A 10201-nucleotide genomic window follows, 5' to 3' on the forward strand; every position below is an offset into this window, starting at 1 on the left:
CTATGCACCATGCTTAGTAGAGGAGAGGGTGAAGAAAGGGGCAGGTTTCAGTCCAGGCCTGGTGAGTGTCTGGTCCCACGTCCTGGATAACCCCCTGCCAGGCCCTCCAGTCCACAAGACTGGCCAGAGTTTGTCCAAAAGAGATGACGAGCCTGGATCATGATGCCCTGTCCTAGCCAGCAGGAACAAGCCTCTCCATTTTCCTGCACCTTTTGTCATCCCCCACTTTGTAACACTTGGAGTCACGGTGGTTTCAGCAAACACAAATGCTCTTGGGCTGCAGCATGCCAGAGTTGGTGGAAGGGTGGGAGGAGCATGATCCAAGCACTAGCGGAGCACTGGCAAAGGGGACAAAGAGACAGGCAGGGATGGCTGGGGAGGAGGGAACAGAGCAGCATCAGGAGGGCTCCACAAAGAAATATGGATGATGTTTCTCTTACCCAGGAGTAACAACAGCACCAACAGCCCTCGCCCACCCCAGCCAGGGAGAGCGATGGGGCAGGAGCTGGGCTGGGTGGGTGTGAGCCTGCAGGTGGTGGGATCCAGCCCCACACCCACTCATTTGCAATGTATGAGGAGCTGACCATCAGCCACGAAGGAGTGGGGAGAAAAGGATGGATCATTATGGAGTGGGGAGGAAAAGGACCTGCCATGCAAAGGTGTGAACAGGAATGTAAGCGAAGGTGCAAACTGTTCAAGTGCTGAGGACTAGTATGTGTTTTGAAAGGATCCATTTCACTGGGCAATTTGCTAAAGTTGTGTGCAGACATGCATATTTTTATTGAAAAATATTAATCATCATGTCAACACAGAATATCCTTACTCCCAAATAATTTATTTTTTTTTCACAAAAGGTACTAAATAATTTGAGTCACTGGGATTTGTGCTTCTGAATTACTCTGGCCTGACTCCTCACCAAAGCAGATGTCTGAGTCTCTACAGGCAGCAGGGTACCCAAATAGTCACAGTATCCATCAGCCATGTGTGAGTTTTAGAATTGCACAGAGCTGGCCATCTAGGATGTGCATGATATTGATGTTATAAAAAGCCATTTCATTAAGTTTCACAGACAAGGAATTTGTGGGGCATGAAATTGCTTTGGGTAGAGTGCAGATTTCCATGCCAAGTTCCAAAATCAAAACTTCACTGGCAGTAGGAGGGAAGCAAGAACGGCTGTCAGTTTTGTTTTACTGACACACCCTGAACTGTAGCAAACAACTGATTCGATTTACATGAGCATTAGACAGGACTGAAGCAAGATAAATCAATAGTTACAGCGAAAAGGAGAAAAGGAGAGCAGGCTGAGTGGCTGTGGACACAGGATGTGCAACTTTCTGGGGGATTTGAAGCCAGTGAAGCCAAGGCTGCAGCATCCCACATGGAACTCATAAAAATCCCCCTCAGGTCTGGCCAAATGTTATTCTGTTCAGCCAAACATTGTTTTCTGGGAAGAGCCAACGTCCTGGGGAAAAAAAAATGTTGCATTTTTATCATTCTTTTGGAACCTTCTTTTCCTTTTAGGCCAAACCTGTACTATTAAAACATCAAGAACATATTTCCTACTGCAGACTCTTCTTCTGCATGCTGAAAATGTAATGTTTATTACCCAATTTTATCCTGTGACTGAAACAGCTAATTGCCAGTTGCAGTCAGATCTAACAAACATCCCATGCTAATACTCTTCCTGCAGATCGTTACATATACACCAAATTTTCCCTGGCTCCTGCTCTCACAGGGATTAGCAGTATTCATTAAATATTCCTTAAATTCCTTAAAAAGCATTCCAACACCTCCCAGATTTCTGGAACCTAAGTGTCTTGTTTCAGCTATACATTTTATGCCACACACCTGAAACTGAAGCCAGTATTTTAATTGTTGACTAAGCAAGACAGGGGCACCCACTAGACTGAATGTCATTTCTTCCTCTGTGATCCAATAATCCTGAGATATCATATCATTCAATCTCAGAGATTTAAAGAGTGTTCTAAGTATCATAAGGTTAGAACTGCTTTAATTTTGGCAAGATGTACAGGCTAAGCAAACTCTGTTTCCCCAAGTGCTCACTGTCCCCCAGGGTGCTCTGCACTGCCGTACTGCTGCCCCAAAGGCACAGGCACTGGGTTATTGTGCTCTGTTTTTTACATATCAGTTTAAAAAAGCTACCAGAGAATGGAGACAGATATAAGTATCAACTGAAACTGTTGTTCAGGTCCTGGGCCTGAATCAAGAACACTGTAAGAAATGGGAAATGCACAACATACACTAGGGTTGTATGCCCTTGTGCCGGCTCTGCAGCTTCTGGATCTCCTACGGGTCTGTGCATGAAGCTGTTAGAAGTACATTAAAATGCAAGTTCTTATGAATAAAAAAGTGATAACAAAGAGTATAATCATATGGGATTGTCTTTGACTATAATACTCTGTGAAGCTCACTTTGTGTGAAATCCTTCTGGGCAGAGTTTACTCGTGGCATTGGAATTTCTTTGCTGCTCATGTGGAGTTCACACTGAAAGATCTGGTAAAGGCTGATGTCATGGCCCAGTTACGAACAGGACTTATGATGATCACACTTGTTCTGGAAACTGAACATAAGCTTTTTTACTGTAAATTATGACTTTCATCCACAACGTGGTCAGCAGGATGCAAAATCTAGATAAGAACAAATGAATGTCCCCAGAAAGATGAGCCCCAGTGTGTAGCAGCCCCTCAACTGCTTAGCCAGCACTCTCACTAGACAAAGGAATCTTTGATCCAGGGAATTTGTTTGCTCCATCTTTTGGCTCAGCATCTCTGTGATCCCTGCAGTGTCACAGGTAGTAGTGTCAAGCTGTTAAACAAAGGCACAGCAAGACCTCAGCTGTATGATTTATTTTATTTTCCAGATCTTGTTACCTACTTGTTGATGTTCAGATCTTCTCCTCACCACCCTCTGTCTGTCAGATATGAAGCGTGAGTGATGACCAACCAATTCACTGATCAGAGGCAACCAGAAATGTGCCAAAGGAACCTTCGATCAAGAAATGATGATGTATCAAAATGCTCTGTGGAAACAACTCAACCTTGCTCTCGGATCATTTCTTTCTTGAGTTCATTTGCAACTTACCTGCTGGATGGCCAATTAGGGAGGTAGGGGCCTGTCTGCAGTCAAATAATGCCCACCATCTGATTCATCAGACTGGTGACACAGAACTATGAACACATCTCTGGCACCAATGGCTGTGAAATGCATAGCATCAAAGAAGGACTTCCTGAGGAACATCACTCATGTACATTTTAATTTTTTATTCAGGGTAACAATGAAAAGTTTTCTTGAAAAATTTTCAAGTAAAGAAGCAACATTATGTCAGCTAGTCCTGTAGGTCAACAGCAAGAGAAAGCTTCTTTCTGCTTGACCTCCGAAATTGTCACCTTTTGAGGGTCAAGAAAATCCTAGAAGCAAGACATTACATTGAGTACAGGACCTAAAAGCCTCCTTCAAGGAAACTTCTCTCTCTTCCCCTTTCTGATCCTCTTGCAAGCTCAGCACACTGATCTCCTGATGCCTTTTGATCCTGCCCTGGAGCCCCCTGCTCCCTCTTCCTGCCACACCAGCGTTCCTGCTGGGCAAACTGGGACCTCCCTTAAGAACATGAATTCAGCAGGGCTCCTGGACCCCATGTTGTCCATAGATTGCATATAGAACCTGACAGCTGGGGCATTTAAAAAAGCTTATTTGAGAGTGAAGGGAGGGTAAATATGAATGAAGCAGGCAGACGTGGAGGGAATAAAACTCACCATACTGTGTATTGACAGGGCTCTGTGTGCATGCTACTAAAGTGCTAACCTCGCACATTTTTTTCAGCCTCCCACTCTTTGGCTCAGTACCCACAGGGAGGTGAAGGCTGGGTTAGCACTGGAGGCAATTGCATAACTATGCCACATGTTTTCTACTTTGCTTTACTAGAAGTGACTGGCTCTAGGCCCCACTGGCTCCCCTTGCTGTCCCTCCTGTCCAGGTAAGGGGTGTCCACACTTACTCAGTGACTCGAGGTCTGCGCCATGGTAAATAAAGCTCATGTGGGAAGTCCTGAGCCCCGAGTGTGGGACGTGCAGCTGGGTCTCCCCTCATGTCCCCTGGTTGCTTAGGCGAGGTCTTGTCCTGTCCCCTTCCAACCACTTGTGTCCAGCGCAGGGTATCCCAAACCAGGAGGGAAGTGCACCGGTGTAATGCACCCAGGGCAGGCTCTGTAACTGCGTTACAGCATCATGGCTCATACCCCTTTCCCTGACCTGAAGGGCCACACACGACCAGCTCTGCCCTGCCTAACAGGGTGCAACAGAACAAAGCAGAGATGCAGGGGAAAAGGTTAAACATGAGAATATCTGATATCCTTGCCCTGTACTCCATTAGGACTTCTTGTCTTGCTTTCCTGCAGCAGTCTCCATCTCAAAACTCTGGACAAACACGTATCAGCTGAATCCCAGCTCCTCTCTGCTCTGGGGCGGGCACCAAATGACATCTGGCTTAGCTGTGGCACGGAGAGAGGCCTGGGCTTGCCCCACGTTACCCAGCAAGGCAGTAACTGAGCTAAGCAAAAAGCTCTTCCCTCCTGCTTCAGGTCAGCCAGCAGGCTCTGGGCAGGAGGCCCCTGTGGTGCACGACCAGGTGCCCCCCGGCACAGCTGGAGGAGCCCCCCCCCTTGCCCAGCCACCTCAGCAAGGGGGTCCTGCACTGCGCAAATACAGCGTGGTCTGTCCGGCAGGAGGTCCCAGCGCAGCCTTCTGCTCTCTTATTCTAGCGAAGCCATTCAGAGGGAGGCAGTGATCTGGGGTTTCGGTTTTTTGTAGCGAAACAAACATCAAGTCTAAATGGCAAAAATCTTTGAAACACCTACATCATGTAAGTACGACCTTTTTCTCTACTGGCACTCTTGCTCATGGCCTTGTGCCATGAAGTTTGGATGGTCTCTGGGAATGACTATCTCATGGCAACTCTGGGCACCAGTTCTGTTGTTGAATAACTCTTGGGAGATGCCTTTTTTCCTTCTGTCTGCTCAGTGTTTCTCTGTATGCAGCTTGGCCCATTGCCTCTGCTCCTGCCACTGAGCACCTCTGAGAAGAGCCTGACTTCAGCTTCATTCCACCTGTCTTGAACATCAACCTCGGGGCCAGCAGAGGGACCTTCATAAGATGCTTGTGCCTCATCTGAGGAGAGGGGAAGCCCTTGCAGTAACACCACAGCTAAAGAAAAACACAAAGTCTATATTCATTATGTATGTCTTCTAACGTGGTAAATTTTTATCTGAAAAAAAGGAGTCATATGACTCAAAAAAAGTATAGTTAATTGGCCAAGTGCTGTTTTCAGATACTTTTTTAAATATTTCGGCTTTTCCTCTCCCCTTCTTTGCAATAGTCTGAGTAATACAAATGTATAAATGAAAACAGCTTTTCATTCTTTACTACATCAGGGATTATCTTATATACACAAAATACCTGTAAATATGCAAACAGCTACTTTCTTGTCTATATATTTTAAAATTATTAGATATAATTCATTAATTACTTGTAATGGCTTTAATACTGGGATTTCAACAACTGATCCTACTCTGTCTACTGTGCACTGTAAGTATCAGACAGACACACCGCACATTTCTCATGCCAGAGGGTTAACAACATTGCTTGAAGCCTTTTTGGCAACATACAGTACAGGTTTCTTTTAAGGCAAGACAAAGTTTATACACAGAAGAGATGTTTCTTATAATATAGCTGGGAAAGTTGGATAAACCATACTTTGTAGAGAGCTTACCCTACAAATGGGCTAGTCTTACATCATACAAAATATAGTCAGAGGACTATTTATAAAACCCAGCTACTGATTGAGTTTTCAATTTAATCTACAAAGTGCGTTAAAATGAGAGTAATTAATCGATGCCTGTGCCATGCCTGAATTTACTCATTTGTTCATATGACACCACAGAAATATATTTGGCAGCCCAGCTGTCTGCACCTGGGAAAGGCAGCTAATCTGCCACCAGGCTCTTCTCTCAGGTTAAGATATTTAACAGGACATTAAAGTGGATAATCTTTATTAAGTCTGATATTTTCAGTTTAACTTGAAGTTTAGCTGATGAAGGATTACTATGGCATTGCATTTCATTGCATATCTTCCTGTATCTGCATGTTGCTACTTGTGTAGTGTTCATATTGTCTGAGGTTTTCTGATAGAGGAACTTCTTTTCACTATGGCCTGTGAAATATTTTGTCTCCCACACAAAAACAAGCCCTTTTTTATCTCTCTGGGTATTGCTGTTACTCCTATTAATTTATATAAGTAATTTTCCTTGTAAAGCTTTTTTGCCATTTGAAATAAATTGCTTTGGGTTTCTTTGCTTTAGATATATAGGCTGGAGGCTGGGGAAACTAGTATCATTATTTGGATTTCCTTTAAAATAAAAATACTGAAATCTTTTCTCATTTTTTTTCTCCTGAAGGATCTTTTTTTCAGCCTTTAGCTGAACAGCTAACACAATTTTGCCAGCCAGAGCTGTAAATGTAAGTCTCGGGTTTTACAGTGACTGTTTCCTCACCCATCCCCAGGCAAAGCTGATGTACGTACCAAAGAGAGACTTTGCTTTGCTAGAGTTCCTGGTTTCTACCAGGGATCTTAGGTGAAAGTGCATGGACCACCTTAGGCATGATACCAGTATCACCAAGAACTGTTTCCTCAGCTTTTTCTTTTAACGTATGTCTTATTGAAAGACAAACGTGAAGTTCGGTTTTTATCGTTTACTTTTGGCTTTGAGGGCTGAGCATTGTGCTACAGTCCTTGAGGAGGCAGACCAGGAACATAGCAGAGAAGCAGGTGCCTTTCTTGGGGTTATTTACATTTTGTGACTGTGGTTCCAAGCTTGCTTAAGACTGCTGGGACAGACAAGGATTCCTGCTCGTAGCAGTGCTGTGGTAGTACTAAGGGTATTTACACCCACCCACAGACACCTTTTCTTCCTGCAATTGCAGTGACTGGTAAGCCACCCTCTTATTAAGGGACAACGGATAGTCATCCAGAAAGCTGAATAATAGAAACTGGAAAGAAGTCAGAGGAAAATATACCATACATAATATATGGTAATAATATAGTATTAATTGGATTAAGATGATTAAAATTGCACAGCTCAATATCTTATTTTGTTTTCATCAAGAAGTATGTTTTCTATAGTGGTCATAAACTTGGAGGTGTAGGACATCATGTTTTTCTTTTGTCTTTGCTAGGCAATGCAGTTAAGACTGTATGACATAGGAAACTGCAGAATAAGGTTTGCTGTGACTGGAATTTATGTTTATGATGGCCTGTCTTAACTTATTAATTGCACCTTTTGTGTCAGTCAGTCCAACTCAAAATAATGCATTTTAAAGTGCTGGTGGAAAGGAACCTGTGAAGGAAATATTGTGGAGAATGAAATGCTCCAGAAAATTATAAAATAAAAGAGTCATAATGATATATTCAGGCAAAGTAGAAGCGCTCCTATGGCATCTGTTTCTTATTGACCTGGTGTCTTGCTCCATTTAAGTATGATAATACCTGGAAAGGAAATCCAATGCATCAGCACATGTAACTTACCAGTATATCACTGTAACCTTTCCGAGAATCATTTGGAATTAAGCTAATTTTCCCCAAGTGTTCTTTAGAACAAAATAAAATTTTAGAATAATGTTATAGTTTTAATTTAGCATTGGAAATAACTTTCAAAAACCCTCTATGGAACAACCAAAAGATGTGCTACCTTTAAAAGTGAGAGTGCACATATATAATCATTCATTTTCAAGCAGGATGAACCAAAATTAATTGCTGTCATTTAGTACAGAAATCCACTCTGCTTGGAGGGTTATAAAAAATCAGAATTAGGCATTTTGGCTATATGAACCATTTACTGTGATGTGGCCAAATTTAAATTCTTTGCGATCAACAGTTAGGTACAACAATTCACTTAGGTTTTGTATCAGCTCAATATGGAGACTAGTCACTGAAGATATTAGATACGTACAGATTGCCTCTTGATCTGCCAAGTGTGCAGTGACCTCAGACACGTGTGAAGTGTTATCATAAAGGTAACATCTTTCCTGTGGTTAAGATCATGACTGCCAGTTCCCTGGAACCATCGCCATCTATGGCAAGGATGTTGCATGCCTTTTTCAGCAGTGTTATCTTTGATTAGACCAGCTAGCCTTGTTGGAAAAAGTACCCAGTCTTTCAGACACACAATCTCTCTCTCCTTCAGTCTGAAAAAGCACCTAAGAGCTTTCAAGCTAAGTAGAAGTTCAGACCACTTGTTCTGATTATGGTGAGAGGGGAACCAGCTGAAGCACCAACTGCCGGAGCTAAAGGGTGGTTAGTGCTTGTGGAGCGAGTTGGACATCAGGGTGCCAGAGAGCTGGTTCCTGGGGTACTGAGAAGCAGGTATTTTATACCTTGTGGGTGGTAAATTAGTAGAATGAAGAAGACAATGGTGAATAGGACATCCATCAAATCACTGGTTTTGATGGTCCTGTAGATCTATGAATTTTTGGTTTACATGCTCATCCTTACGGTGTACTTTGCATGTGACCATTCAGATTTCTTTTTGGGTTCAGTTTACAGCAGCCTGAATGACAACAGGCAACTTGGGATGAGTCATGTATTCCAGCAAATGGCCAGGACACTATTGCTTTATTTACTAAAGGAGTTGAAGATGGGAGTGAGAGGACAGATGATAGGGGGCACTTCTGGAGAAAGATCTGTATGGTTTTTATTACTTGGTAGTTACACAACCACTTTTTCATCAGTGTTTCCATCCTTAACTGATAATCTGCTAAATCATTTGGTTTGAGTATGTGTTCATTCCTTCTCCATATGACATTTATGTAACACTTCCCCCCCCCAGAAGACACTGGCTGCCTCCCAACTGTTTTCCTAACTTTTGTGGTTTATAAAAGGTGTTAAATTTTATTCCACAAGAGACTGTGCCTGAGTTTTGAATACCATTCTTAATCTTCCTTTCATCCTCAGACATGTCTCCTAGTCCTTTGCACTACTCTTCCCTGCAGTTTTCTGGCTACAGTGCCAGAGTCAAGGCACGCTGTACAGCTGACAATCAGTCTTAACATCCACTCTTTTTCAAAGCTTAATCTACAGGCAAAGAGCAAATAGGGCTGCCTGTGCTGTTGTGATCTAACAAGCTCCCTTGCACAGAACAGAGAACCTCTGCCATGATGGTGGCTTCACACATTCAAGGTGGTTTGTGCTGAAGCATGTTCTCTGCTAGTTTATTCTTGCACAATAGAAATCTTCACAGGGATCATGAATCTCTAGGAAGAGCTTTACTGAATCCTTTCACTGCACAGGCACAGGAGGGCATGCTGGCAGCCCTATAGCTCCAGTTTTGTACTTTTCTGTGGGCTAGTGCAAACACCCCACTTAATTAGGATTCTCAGGGAGTGCATGTAGTTTGGACTGAGTATTTCTGTTCCATGACCTGCTGGAATTTAGTAAACGCTTTTTCTTACTTCAAATTCTGGTTAAGCTGCTACAGCCAGAGGTTTACAGAACACCAAGACAAGTGAGCATCACTATTTCTGAGTGACTTTGTTTACAAACATGACTCACAGCAGCACAGAGCTGAATCTGGCAAAGAGAAGGAGGAGCCACCTGGAACACCTGGAACATCTGCACTCCAGGTGACACTGACTGACAGAAGATGATCACCATGCCAGGGAAGCAAGGATGTCTCCCAATGGCATTGTGCAATATTTGCATACTCATGGTGGAAACGGAACTTATTTCCATGTCTAAACCAGTACCCCACCTTTTGGATTGTATTCCTGACAGATTGTCTAACACATAGTAGCTCTGTTAGCAACTGTGTCAGCAAACTACTGCAGTAGTATGTCAACAGAAATGTTTCTGTCAGGGGGTTTCCTCTTGCTCTTAAAATACCTATAAACCTGGCTTTCGGCTTCAACAGTACCCCACATCAGAGTGCTGTGATTGCACGCTGCCCACAGGGAATGTTACCCTGTGTTGAACATAGTTCATCTCCCCAATACGGTGGATCTCTGGTGGGTTAAAGAAAGCAGGGTATGAATTATTCAAAGATTTCTAATATAAGCACTATCCAATAAATGCCCTTCCCCCACTTGGAAAGTCTCTGGCCAAATACTGTCCCTCTGTTCCAGCTCCTCCTTATGCC

Source organism: Falco biarmicus, chromosome 5 (genome assembly GCF_023638135.1).
Source record: "Falco biarmicus isolate bFalBia1 chromosome 5, bFalBia1.pri, whole genome shotgun sequence".
NCBI classification, from domain to species: domain Eukaryota; kingdom Metazoa; phylum Chordata; class Aves; order Falconiformes; family Falconidae; genus Falco; species Falco biarmicus.